The sequence below is a fragment of the Raphanus sativus genome, chromosome 2 (assembly GCF_000801105.2).
Source record: "Raphanus sativus cultivar WK10039 chromosome 2, ASM80110v3, whole genome shotgun sequence".
NCBI lineage: Eukaryota > Viridiplantae > Streptophyta > Magnoliopsida > Brassicales > Brassicaceae > Raphanus > Raphanus sativus.
In genome coordinates, this window is record NC_079512.1 from 21,699,707 (window position 1) to 21,714,472 (window position 14,766).

Sequence of the window (14,766 nt, forward strand, 5' to 3'; positions counted from 1 at the left end):
AATTTATAAAAGCAACATGTTTTATAAAATTTTGATAAGTAGTGTTTTGACATTTTTTATTTTAGTGTATTTGAAAACTATACAATTTTATCATTTTATTTATATTAAATATAAAAGTTATATAAGATATTATTTAATTTTTTAATTAGTTTAGTCTGTTTTGTTATTAAATTTCAATAAAATATATGCAATTCTTTTGATTAATTGTGTGATATATATATATATATATATATATCATTATTTCTTTATTTGATCTTTTTATTATAAAAATCATTTGATGTCGATTTACTAACTCTAATATCTTATTTGTTTAATATAAAAATAATTAAATTACTTAAAATCAATGAATTTTTTTATTTATATTTTCATAAAAATTGCATTCATTTAACTTAATAAACCATATTATATTCTTATATTATTTTATTCTTGAAATCCAATAATTAATAATTATACACTAGATATTATTTTTTGTTTAAATGACATCAAATAAGTTTTAAACAAAAAAATGTTAGAGTCAATGAATTGACGTCAAATAAGTTTTGTAATTAACATTTATCAAATAAGTATATATCATACAATTCATCAAACAAATTACAGAAAATTATTAAAATTTCATAAAAAATATTTAGATAATTAAAAACTAAATTACACAATATCTTATATTACTTTCATATCTAATATAAATAAAATAATATAAATATATAGTTTTCAAATACACTAAAAGAAATGTTAAAACACTACATATCAAAAATGTTAAAATATATTGATTTTGTATATTGGATATGTATAAAAAAAATCTTACGCTTTTAATACATTGTGTTAAAGTCTAATTTTAGTTAAACTATTGTCGGATTGGTCATATTTTAATTAATGAAACGAGATTTTTAAACGGTCTCTGCCATCTACATTAGTTTTTCGATGAATAAAATTGAACTTGTGATGTTAGCTACATAACATCATTAAGTTGAGGGATGTTGTCATACATAACATATACTTCGTGTAGCTAGGTATACATTAATATACTTTGCATGGTTAGCCATGTGATGGCTAATACTTCACGTAGCTAGCAATCATTTTTCCTTTATTTTTATTGTAATCAACTAATATTTACAATTGTAATAATATTTCATAACTATTTATTCTGTTTTGACGCTACTCTTATCATTTATTTTTTAACTCATAACTTTTAAATGTTCTACCAAGAGACAAAAATTCATGCTTTAGTAGGTGAACAGTTCATCAAAAATTTTAAAACGATATAACTCAAAATGATACTATGGTCATAGAGTTATTTAAAGTGTACACAGCTGTTGGTAATAATTAGAAAAACACACGGCACACATCATTTCAAAAGTAGTTTCTATCAAACAACTTTTTTTTGCCAAAATTGATGATTCTCCAAGTGATGGTATCCCAAAAAGTTCTGATCCCAAAATGTGACTTCAAAATTAGCCTATTTTTCCGTATTAGATATTTTAACCTTATGTTTTTATCTATACATAATTTACATCTTTATTAAAAATATCCTCCTCTACCCATCCGGACCAGTCACCTAGTGTAATTTTAAACCATGAATAAAATCTGTTTTTTTGGCATTTAAATAGTTCCAGCCAAAACGACATGGGATCAAAGAAAAGCACAAGATAAAATACAACCAATAGGTGCATGAAATACTCAAAACAGAGAAGAAAAGAGACATCGACCTGCAAGGATGAAGGACAATACTCCGGATAGCGAAAAACAGCCTGCAAGAACCATTGCGTCAAGCCAAGGCTAAAGCTTCCTGTCGAATCCTAGTATCCAACCAAGACGGGCCATTGTTAGCAAATTACGACCATAACCTATGATCCTTTGTTACACAAACAGCAAGCCTCCAATCTGAGAAACGCAGTATGAGTTCTTTGCACCCATCCTCTCAGAGTCTCAGGTGCGGAAAAAGACTCATGGTGATTGAGGATTTGTTGAACAGTTACTGTTGAGACTTCCATTACAATACGACCCCGTTTTAAGTCCACCATTGCTTTTGATGCCCATGCTAAGGCGACCGTAGAAGCTTGCAGCTCAGATCTAATCCCAGAGAAAGCACGTCGACTATGAGAGAGAGAGCTTTACCACTTGAATCTCTCACCAGCCAAGAGGCACCATTCAGCTGAAGGTTAGAAGACCACGAGAAACCAACATTACATTTCACAAAGCCCACTTGAGACGTTCTCCATATCTCGGGAGGAGCTGCATCCACATTCAAACATGTTGGTTCGATTCGATGGCCTCATGAGAGTCCAACGTCAGCCAAACTGATGCTTTCAACAGCACTATGGCTGATTTTATCAAAACACAGAAAGGTTCCCTATATATTTTCCAGATGTGTGCTAGAGTATTCACGGAAGGCTAACCGCAATTTTGGATCCAAACCCCTCTTGTGGCTGCACGAGATCAAGTAGTACGAGTTCAAAAACACCGAGTTGTGAGAGAAACCTGATGTGGGCAAGGGGAGCTTGGACTCGGATAATACAACTTCAGATTCTAACATCTTTACTGATCATATCAAAATAAACATAATCAATAAAATTATTCATCACTATATTTATTTAAGTTTTGAATATTTTTCTGATACTAATTCAGATTTTTTTTTATGACTAGTTATAATCTACGGGTATCCAGTGGCGTTTAAACCATTAACTAAGCGTTTTAGTTTTGGTTTCCATTTTTTAATGATATTCCAACAAACAACTTTTATAACCAACAATGCCACAAGGAATCAATTCATCCCATGTCTAGTTTTACATAACTTACACTAAACACGGGGAGCAGATAAAAAGAAGAGATGTATAAAACAAGACAGGAACCTAACAATAAGCTAGGAACGTCTGAATGGTTCTTCCCCTGGAGCATCATCCTCATCACCATAAATGCTCTCAGCCATTTGCCAGATTTGGAGTATGTTGTCCTCATCTACACTCGCAATAACCCAATCTTGGCAAGGGTTCCATGAGAAATCTGAAATATTTCTGGGGTGACCACCATGGACAAACAGCAGCTCTGGTGGACCCTCCTCTGCATCCTCTACTGTCTGTTCCTCGTCGATCCTGTCATATAGACACCCTCATACATATCAAATATTGTTCCTCCATGAGTAAATATATAAAGCACATTTTATAAACAAGCAACGATGTTTACTGCCCAAAACCTGTTAACGTCCCATACTAAAATCCTTCTACTGAGGCAACTTGAGGCTAAGATAGTCTCTTTCTTCGGGCTCCAACCAACTTGCAAGACCTCCTCTCTGGAGATCAAAGCAAATAATTAAGTTCGGTTAGCAACTTTTACTTGACCTAAAAATGTCTCAAAGCAAAATGTTCTCACTTGCTGTCAAATGTGTGAAGAGCGGTGCTTAGCTTCCGTTGATCGAATAATTTAACAGTCTTATCGCTTGACCCTGTTGCCACAATCCATTCATTAAGTGGATTGAAGGCTAAGCAGTTAACCTGATGCATTTCAAACAACCGAACAATTAGCAAACAACAAAACTAGCTTTAGGCTTAAAGTTTAATCTGTCCGTAAAAACAATATGCACCCTCGTGGAGTGAGCAGCCACAGACTGTGCTGGTTTACTGGCAGATGAAGAACGCAGATCCCATATGAGAAGGTAGTTATCAGCTCCAACGGATCCAAACAGGAATTCACGTCTCAGATGCCATGCAACATCCTCCACGGCGCCTTCATGAGCCTTAAAAATTAAACAAATAGTCAACAACGAAAACCGATCAATAAATATTTATATATACCAACTTTCTAAACCATGCAAAGCAATAGTCAAGACTCAAGAGGAGGGACATGGATCAAAGCATACCTTAAAGATCTGATGAGGGTCAAGGGCCTTGTTTCCAGGAGTGGCGTTAATGTCCCAATAGCAGATCTGAGCGTCATGAGCTCCGCTGAGCAAATGACCCTTCTTGAACTTACTCCAAGACAGGCCATACCCTTCATCGCTGTGACCCCTGAGCCTCAAATCAGGATTGCAAGCACCATCAAGCGGTGGCTTAGACGGGTGCTTGCTGTAATCGAACACATGCACCTCCCCACTAACTGTCTTGGTGGCAATCATGAAAGGGTTCTGAGGCATGTAGCGAGCTCGGTTCACCTCCCCTTCGTGATTTATTTGCTGGATAATTTCCACCTGCGCAAAGTAGTCACATTTTCATGATTCAAACTCACTGAAACCCTAAATCCTATCTTTTTGTTCATTCAATTCACTTAACCCCTAAATTCAAGCTTTTTGTTCATTCACTTAATTGAAACCCTAAGTTCAAGCGTTTGGTTTATTCAATTCACTGAAACCCTAAATTCAAACTTTTAGTTCATTCAATGGACATGAAATCCTAAAATTCAAATTTGTTGCTCATTTTACTCAACGGGAACCCCTAAATTCAAACCTTTTGTTCATTCAGTTAACTGAACCCATAAATTCAAACAACATTTTGTTCATTCAATTCACTGAAACCATAAATTCAAACTTTTTGTTCATTCAATTCAAATGAAACCTTAAATTCAAACGTCTTGTTTCATTCAATTCACTGAAACCCTCAATTCAAACTTTTTGTTCATTCAATCACTAAAACCATCAATTCAAACATTTTATTCAACTCGCTGAAACCCTAAAAATTTTGACATGATAACATAAAACTTCTACCTTTCCGGAGGTCCTCTGACGCGGTGCTTCTTCGCTCTCAGTGTGGTCGTCAAGGGGAAGCTGAACCTGGGCCAGGATCAGGTGATTGCGCTCGTTCACGTTGTTGGTGCCCGTGTGGGTGCCAAGAATCATCTTCTGGACGGAGTAGTCTTTCCCGGAAGGCTTCTCGCGGCCGGGGAGCCATTCGACAGTAAGGGAAGGCCACTCGAGGATGTGGCTGACGACGAGATCGTAGAGGAAAGGAGTGGTCCTCTTCCATATCTCGAACTCTTCGTTGCGTAGTACATCCTCCATCTCTCTTCGCACCTCCTCGTCGTTTCTCTCCATTTTCGTCGATGCTTTGTTGTTCCCGCCACAAGCAGAAGATATTTAAAAAAAACTAAGCAAAGAGATCTCTAGTGATAGGAAAGGAGAGATATAATGAGCCTATTTATACAAAGTCCAGTTAAAAGACATTCATGTAGGTGTCTCCCGGTCATGTATTTTAGAGGGAAACAAATCTCTTCAATAGTTCATTTTAAATTCTTTCCCCCTAAATAGATTTATACAAAAGATTTATACGAAGACCAAGTTGACCAAATTATATTTTACTATATGGATAAATGACAACTATGTATTCATTTACAATTTGGATTAATTATTTATTTCACATATACAAATAAACTAGGATAAGATCCGCGCCTTACGCGGAATGAAGTTATTATTTTATTATATTTTGAAAAATGAATTAATAGTTCGGTTTCATTTGGATTAAGGGTGTTCAATCCGGATATTGGGTGTCGGTTCGGTTCGGTTTTGTCGGTATTTCGGTTATTAAAATATAACTACTATTCTAAATCCATATTTATTTCGGTTTGATTTGGTTTATATACCGTCGGTTTTCAGTTTATTCAGTTTTATACCAGAAAATATAATTATTTAGTTTGAGATCATATTATATATTATACGAATTTTAGAGTCATGCTGTCAAAAAGTTATTTATTATAAAATATTATATATTTAAATAAAATAATAAAAAAACAAAAAGGCTTCTACCATCTAATAAAATAATCAAATCTAGAATTAATATCAAAACTCTAAAATTTTGAAAAAAAAAAAAAAACATAAGCATGAAAGAAAAGTTTTTATATTCTTCCATATTTGGTGTTCATCAAATTAATATGTCTTCTAGTGAACACAACTCTGTTTGTTTAAAGATAAAAAAATTTGTTGAGAATTTCAACTAATTGTTGTCTATCAAATTTATAATCGTAACTTCAATTTAGTTACTGTTAAAATAAGCAAAAAAAATCAAAAAAGCGTAAGAAAATAAGAAATCTTAGTTGCAGTAAATTGTTACTTAATTATAGTTCAAGTGATTCAAGTGATTTACAAAATCCCCTTACTATTATTTGAGGAGACCACTTATGAAAATAACCTTTTGCCCATGTGTTTATTACATGTGTGCCATTTCCTATGTGGCATCTCCACATTTCATCTCACACCAATTTTTCAAAAGCCCATCCTTGCCTAGAACATTTACATCTCATGCCATTGTAGTGCACATATGTTATAATCAATGCTTTTGATGTGCTATACGTGATGTGCATATAGTTAATGTCCAATGCTATATAGTTAATGTCGAACAGATTTTCTCTTATATTAAACTTTTTTATGTTTATAAATTCTTGCTCGCAGGAAATGTTCTACGTATTATAACTTTTATATTATACCAATGCTTTTTTATGCATATATATATTATACCCAATGCTTTTTATGTATATATATAAATTTTATGTTAGTATCAGCATTATAACTTCTATCCAAGAACATCTATATATATATTTTTGATCCTAGAACATATATATTTATATTTTTGATCCAAGAACATATATATATATATATATATATATATATATATATAAAAAAAATATAATGCTCATATTTTCATACACATCCATCATTTCGTGAAAAAAACTAATTTTTATACTTTTGTATTGTTATAATACAATGAAGGCATAATGTAGAGGGATTAAATGATACAATAAATGTCATTATTGAATATGAACGTTTTGGTTATGATTGATTTATGTTAAGTCCGTAATCAGATCGTACATTATTATTGATTTATGTTTCTTGATTGATATGATAAAGCATGATTGATATGATTAGCGATTTTAATTTTAATGTTTCATATTTGAGGTTACCATATTTATAAAAATAATGTAACATCCATCATTTTTTATGTATATATATATATATATATGTATATATATATATGTATATATATATATATATATATATATATATATATATATTTTATGTTAGTATCAGCATTATAACTTCCATCCAAGAACATATATATATATATTAAACTTTTGTATGTTTATAAAATATTCAATCCAAGAACATATATATTTATATTACATACATATATATATATATATATATATATATATATATATATTTGATCCTAGAATATATATATTGTTAATATAATGCTCATATTTTCATACTCATCCATCATTTCGTGAAAATTAATTTTTTTACTTTTGTATTTTGTTATAATACAATGAAGGCATAATTTAGAGGGATTAAATGATACAATAAATGTCATTTTTGGATATGAAATCTCGGTTATGATTGGTTTATGTTAAGTCCATAATCAGATCGTACATTATTATTGATTTATGTTTCTTGATTTTTCTGAATATGAAATCTCGCAAAGCATGATTGATATGATTAGCGATATTTCTTTTAATGTTTCATTTTTGAGGTTACCATATTTATAAAAAAAATTAACATCCATCATTTCGTCATTAACAATTATTTGATGTTACCATAATTAAAAAAATTCTTTGTCAAATTTGTTATAAAAGGAAAGCCAGGTGAGTAAATTATGTCTTATGTTTTCTTATAAACACTCTTTCTCACATTTCGTTCATACCCAACAAAAATGGCTGTCTTTTGTTTTGTGCCTTTCAAAAATATTCTAGATGGATCGCGTAATCCTCATATTCTGATTGGTAATTCAATTTTTTTCTGTTCATGAAGTATCAAATCCCCTTCTTATTATTTGAGGAGACCATTTGACAATAAACCTTTATCTCATGTGGGATTTACAAGTGTGCCATTTCTTAGGTGTCACAACCACAATTCACCTCACAACTTTTTTGAAAAAACCCTCTTCAATCTACGCTAATTACATATCATGCCATTACAATTAATATATAGTATATGTTTCATTTTATGCATATTCACTAAAGACAAACAATGAAATTTAATGAGTTGCTAAATAAGGAAAATATCAATATTGTCACTAATTATATTCTTCGGTTATTATTTAACCATTTTTTTAAAAAAAATTGGATACTCGAGATCAATAAAACAAAATGAATTAGTTGTGGGTGTTTTTTCTGTTTCTTTCAAAAAATGTTTTAAAACAATGGAAACTTTGGATCAATTTCCGAAACGTGAAATTTATTGTTTATATTATATACAATATTTTGAGTACTCTAATCGTTGAGAGTTTGAGTTTACACTATTTTATAAAATGTTAAGTCAATGTATAATGTTTTCAGAACCATGATTACAAAGATAACTTCAAAACTAAAATAATATTCGTAAATTATTAACATTTATAATCGTCAACCACTTTTCGGGATTTCAATTATGTTTGAGTCAATGAATTATATTTACGTGAATCAAAAATAAACTTAATGAAGTAAATCTTGGTGTCAATTCAAATATTAGTCATAAAATTTGAGTCAATCAATCATATATGAGATTTCAATTATGTTTAGTCTATATTGTATTCTTTCCTATTTTAGAGCTAGACTGATGTAGAAACGTAAATCACATGCTGAAAATGATCACAATAACAACAGCAACATTATGACAAGCTTTCACAGTAAAGTAATTTTTATCAATCAATTATATTCGGTATTTCAATTATGGTAGTCTATTATATTCTTACCAATTTTAGATGAAAATATAAGGATTGATTGTGATACATGATAGTAACCTAATAAATTTTCAAAATTAAAAAAAAATATGCGCTTGATTATTGATTTAATTCATTTTTTTCAAAACTTACAGTAATGTCGTCATTAAGTGTGTTGCTTATGGAACACTTACTCATGTTTTCTAAAATTTATGGAATTCGCCAAATGTTAACGTACTTTTTGTTTTACAGTTTTGGCAAATTAATTGGGGAAAAGGTAATTTATTATATTTTTTAAAACCGGTTAAGATAATATTATCTGTATATTTTTTAAAAAAATTTTTTATCATGATAAGGTCGATTCAAGAATTTGACTAACATTTGAGCCTAATGATGTTCTAGAAATTGATGCTTTCAGAAAGAGGTAATATATTTCACTTAATTACTTCCCATTTATAATTCTTTGTAATTTGATAAGTTTATATTCTTTGTTATGTTCTTTATAGGATTGCAAACGGAGAGTTTTGAAGATACTTTCCACATCAGTTGTTGTTATTGATTGATTTTCTGCGAAACTTTTTTTTTAAGTTCTACTTTTCATAATTTATTATTATAATGTCTACGTTTTGTTTTTTTATGGCAGCAATAATTGGATTCTCTATTTTAATCCCTTATATATTAAAATAGAAGCACTTTTAGAGACTAGCCTTATGTTCATGTGTTATTAACAAGAATGTCATTTCCTATGTGGCAACACCATATTCCGTCTCAACCTCTTTGTGTAAAAATCCTCTTCTTACTAGACTTATTAAATTTTTTGCCATTGTGAATTAATAGTAGCTTAACATAATGTTTTAGTCATATTAATTGATATTAATTGGTTATGTGCATTGATATGGACGATAATATCAAATCCGGTAGGGTTTTTATAATGTTATACGAAACTAATATGATAGTAAATGATATCTATATTCACAATTAATAGGGTTTTGACTATATAAATGATTTATATTTTTTATAATATTATATTTCTTTATGACTCTAAATTATAAATGATATTTTTAGGGACTGGAAAATATAAATAATTCATAATTTTGTTTTTCTATAAAACTTTAGTACATGACATTTATTTTGATGAATATTTTTTTGTATTTTATGGGATACATGACATTTATTTTGAGATAGACAATATAAATTGTTTTATATTATAATATCAAAATATCGTATATAAAAATTTATGAGCAATCTTGAAAATTATAAAATACATTCAAAAAGGAATTCCATATTAAATTTATTGCAATCCCTAATTTTTTGCAAAAATACTTTTTGATTACAAAATTATCATAAATGATGACATATATATTGAAAATAGAAATTTATATAATTCTTTTCGCTTAAATTTAAGGCAAATATCAATCTTTAATGTGGACTTCCTTAATTTATGCTATATGCATATAATACTTTCTATGATTATCTGAAAATCTCTGATTATAATCATATACAAAATTAATAGGATAGTCTAATATATATAGTCACAACTGATAGAGTTTTGACTATATATACAATTCATATTATTATAATATTTAACTTCTTTACGATTAATAAATGATACATGACATTTTTTAAGAGATTAGAAAATATACAAGAATCATAATTATGTTCTTCTATAAATATTTAGTACATGACATTTATTTTGAATAATATTTTTTAGTTTATGAGATACATGATATTTATTTTGGGATTGGACAATACAAACTGCTTTATATTGTAAAATCAAAGTCGTATATAAAACATTATGAGCTTACATTCAAAAAGGAATTCCATATTAATTTTTTTGCATTCCCTTAAATTTTGCAATAATACTGTTGATTACAAAATTATCATAAATGGTGATAGACATTTAATTTGGAAATTTATATAATTTTTTTCGACTAAATTTAAAGAACAAACCATTTTTAATGTGTAATTCCTTAATTTTCGCCATATGTTTATAATACTTTCTATTATTATCTTGAAATCTAAAATTATAATCCTAAACGAAATTAATAGGATAGTCTTATATATTAGTCACAACTGATAGAGTTTTGACTATATATATACGATTCATATTTTTATAATATTTAATTTCTTTATGATTCATAACATTCTTTAGGGACTGGAAACTATGATTATAAAACTTTGGTATGTGACTTTATTTTTATTAATATTTTTTGTATTTTATGGGATACATGACATTTATTTTGAGATAATATAAACTGTTTTATATTGTAAAATCAAAATGTTGTATATAAAATTTTTTGAGCAGTCTTGAAATATTATAAAATACATTTCAAAAAAGAATTTCGTATTAAATTTCTTCCAATCTCTTAGTTTTGTGCAATAAATTTTTTTACTAAATTATCATAAATGATGACATACATTAAATTTGGAAATTCATATAATTATTTCCGATTAAATTTAAGAAAAACATCATTTTTAATGTGGACTTCTTTAATTTTCGCTCTATACATATAATACTTTATATAACTGTCTAGAAATCGACGAACAATTAGAGATTTACAACATTACTTTGTGGCAATATCTAAATATATCAGCTGATGAGAAAAGAGATCGAATCCAACATCCGAACCGTAGCCCATGATATCATGTCTCATCAAGATTTTTAGTAAAAACACTCTTTATAAATAAAAGATAAATCAAAAGAAACTCATACGTATTTTGAGTCATAATGGATATTAAGGTTCGATAAAGGGTCTCTTTTACAATTTTGAGTTCTAATAAACCCACTAAATTTACTTCAATTTATTTATATTCTTCTTCCAACTTTTATGTACTTCAAAATCAATATGATTTTAATGAAATATAACGATTTAACTTCGATAATAAGACAATTACGTTTTTCAACCATAATAAAATTATCATTATCCGGATACTTCAATAAATTTTTTGTTGATTGAAAAATTCAATAAACTTCTAATTCCAAATTAGTTTTTCTTACATTAATCTGTATATCAACATTACTTATGCTAATTATACCAAATATAATATGTCATTTTTATGTTTTCAATATCTATAATTAAAATTTATAATTTCTTTTGGTCCGTTCGCCCCGCACAGGGTGCGGGTGATCACCTAGTTATAATTATAGTTCAACTCATGTAACAAATAGGAATTTCATGCGTCGTCATTAATATACATATATTTACATGTTTCAGTTTAATTGGTTATAAATCAAACCATATCCAAATCCTACAGTTTTTATAAAATCACATACATTCGGTTTGTATGGTATATACCAAATTAAAACCATATTATCGATTGTTTAATATCTTTTAATAATATAAAATTATTTTTAAAAAAGAACTAAGATACAAAATTTGTTATCAAATATTTATTTATTCGTAATAATTAATTTTCATATATACGTTAATCATATTAGGTAATTTCGTAGTTTTTATTTAAGGAAAGTGCGAGATTGTTTTTTTGTACATTATTTATCTTTTTTTTTTTTGACAACATTTAACTACTCTATATAGATTCCACCGGATTGGAGAGCCAAGCCGGAGGTATCGAATCAACATATAACATAGCTGATGGTGAAGTCCTTACTCCATGAGCAAGCTTGTCCGCCATTGTGTTTTGCGCCCTTGGAATATATCGAATCTTGAAATTAGGGAAGAAAGTCTTACTTTGGCGAAATTCCTCCATATGCTGGCCATTCTTCAGGTGAGGACACCATCGTCACCAATTGAGAACAATCCGTAGCAAAAACCACATCTGAGAACTGCAGGGTCTTCATGCACTTCATTGCCCAAATCAGCGCTTCACATTCTGCATGTAAAGGAGATAGGCTACGTCGGAGATTCATTGCCCCCATCATCTTGTCCTCTGAATCTATCTTTCGGCAATACCACCCTTGTCCAGTAAAGATATCTTGTTCCTTCCAAGATCCATCAACAAAACATACTCTGGTTGTGCCCAAAGTTTGCCAATCGTTGGTAGTCTGAACATTTTCGTGGGTCTTTGGTATCAATAATTGTGCCTCCGTCCATAGCGTTTCCTCGAGATCCGCTATCCTCAGTATCTCCTGGGGATTCCCATTCTTATTTGTGTAGATCTTACTAAGTTAAGATTATTTATCCTCTATCCTCAGTATCTCATGTACATTATTTATCAATTTGATAGTTAGTTTAATAAAAAGTGTAATATAAGTTAAGATTGACCAACCTATTTTTTTAAGAATAGTATATTTTATAAATAGTATATTTCATATGATTATTTATTAAATAAGATTTCATAATCATACGGTTCTATGACCATTCATATCCTTTTGTAACAAATTATTTAAATCATTGATAACAAAATTTTCAATGTGAAAAATTTAATAAGTTTATAATTTATAAATGTTCTTGAAAATTCATTAAATTTTTTGAAATTAAAATATTTATGTAATCTTATATGGTATATAGTTTAATCTATATATATTTTTGTTTTATTTAAAATGATACTTTTTACTCATATGGTTTTAAAATCATGTGTATCTTTTTATAATAAAAATAATAAACCATTGATCATTAATTTTTAACATAATAATTTTAACAGTTTTAGTAATTTATTGTCGTTTTAAAAAAATTCAAAATATAACATATACGAAAAATCTAAATTTTAATTTTTAGCTAATTTTATAGCTAATTTTATTGTTTAATTTATTTTAATAATATAAAATTAAACAAAAAATTATGGAGGAGATTTAGATTGTTATCAAATCTTTATTATTAGAATCATTAATTGTCATATATATATATATATATATATATTAGTCATATTTTGAAATTCCGTAACTTTTATTTAAGGTAAGAAAATAAAATATTAATTGTACACTTTAATTAATTTTATAATTAGTTTAATGAAAACTATAATATATAAGAGATATCATATAGTTGGTATTAAATGTTCCTAATAAGATATAAAAATTGAATTGGACCAACATGTTTTTCAATTTCATTGTATGGCTGACACGTATGACTAATTAACTATCTAATTGATTGTCACGTAGAAATATGTTATTTTCAATTAATACAAATTTAAGGTTATAACTTTTTAAATGTTTCTTTTTATTATATAGGGGATAAAATATCTAAAAAATATGTCGGAGAAGTTATATATTGAACTGAAGGCGACTCACTATTTTTGGCAACTAAATTTGACGGCGAGAGTTTAATGGCCAAAAGAAGAGGATTACTAGCAGCACAGAAGGAAGAATCTATAAATGCTCATATTTGGATACAATAATACAATATGTAAAAAAAAATACAATTTGTATGGTATAAGAATATGAGCAAAACAGACATTTGAATAGCTATGGAAGAGACAATGGTTTGGAACGAAAGCTTCATTTCTTTTGTTGTATGACGATTTTTTTATAATCATTGAAAATTGATAATTTTAATTTCTATTCCTTTCGAAAGAACCATTATATTGGATTTTTTTTTTGACAAATATATTTGGATCTATATTTAGAGTTGGCCAACATTATACAAGAAAGGAAATTGGTATTTATAATGATTATATTGCGATATAAGTTTTGGAGTTTCATTTTGTTGATGATAATCAAATATGTAAATCGTAAGAGATGAGAGTGAATAAGCAGAGGAAAACTAACAAACTTAATTTGTTTGAAATTTGAAGCATGGATGACAGGTATGGTGTTTAATGAAAAATCATTGTCAAATATTTAGGTGTTCCTTCATATTAATTATGTAATTAATTGTATTCTTGTTATTTTTGTAGTTTATGTAAATTCACATTATGTGAATAAATAAATTTAGTTGTAAAAAAAATAAAAATAAAAATAATGAAAAGTTTTTGTTTTAAAATATTTTTAGGAAATTTTTCTTTAATATATTTAAGAAGATCTTCCTGAATATATACTCCCTCTGTTTTTTAAAGATAGATGTTTTAGAAAAATAAATTGTTTCACAAAGATGTATTTTTTTATGTTTCCTATACAAAATTGCAAATTTCAATAAAATTGATTGAATTTATTGAAAGACTATTGGTTAAAATGCATTGGAATTTGATAATTTCTAAAAATGATGTATAGTTAATGTGTTTTCTTAATATGTGTGAAAACACCAAAACATACATCTTTAAA

At 28.2% G+C, this 14,766-nt stretch overlaps 1 pseudogene; it reads right to left on the bottom strand.

Annotated features, from left to right (window-relative positions):
- Window positions 1–2,807: 2,807 nt before the first annotated feature.
- On the bottom strand, window positions 2,808–5,029 carry LOC108837449 (histone-binding protein MSI1-like; annotated as a pseudogene).
- Between the last annotated feature and the right edge of the window lie 9,737 nt (window positions 5,030–14,766).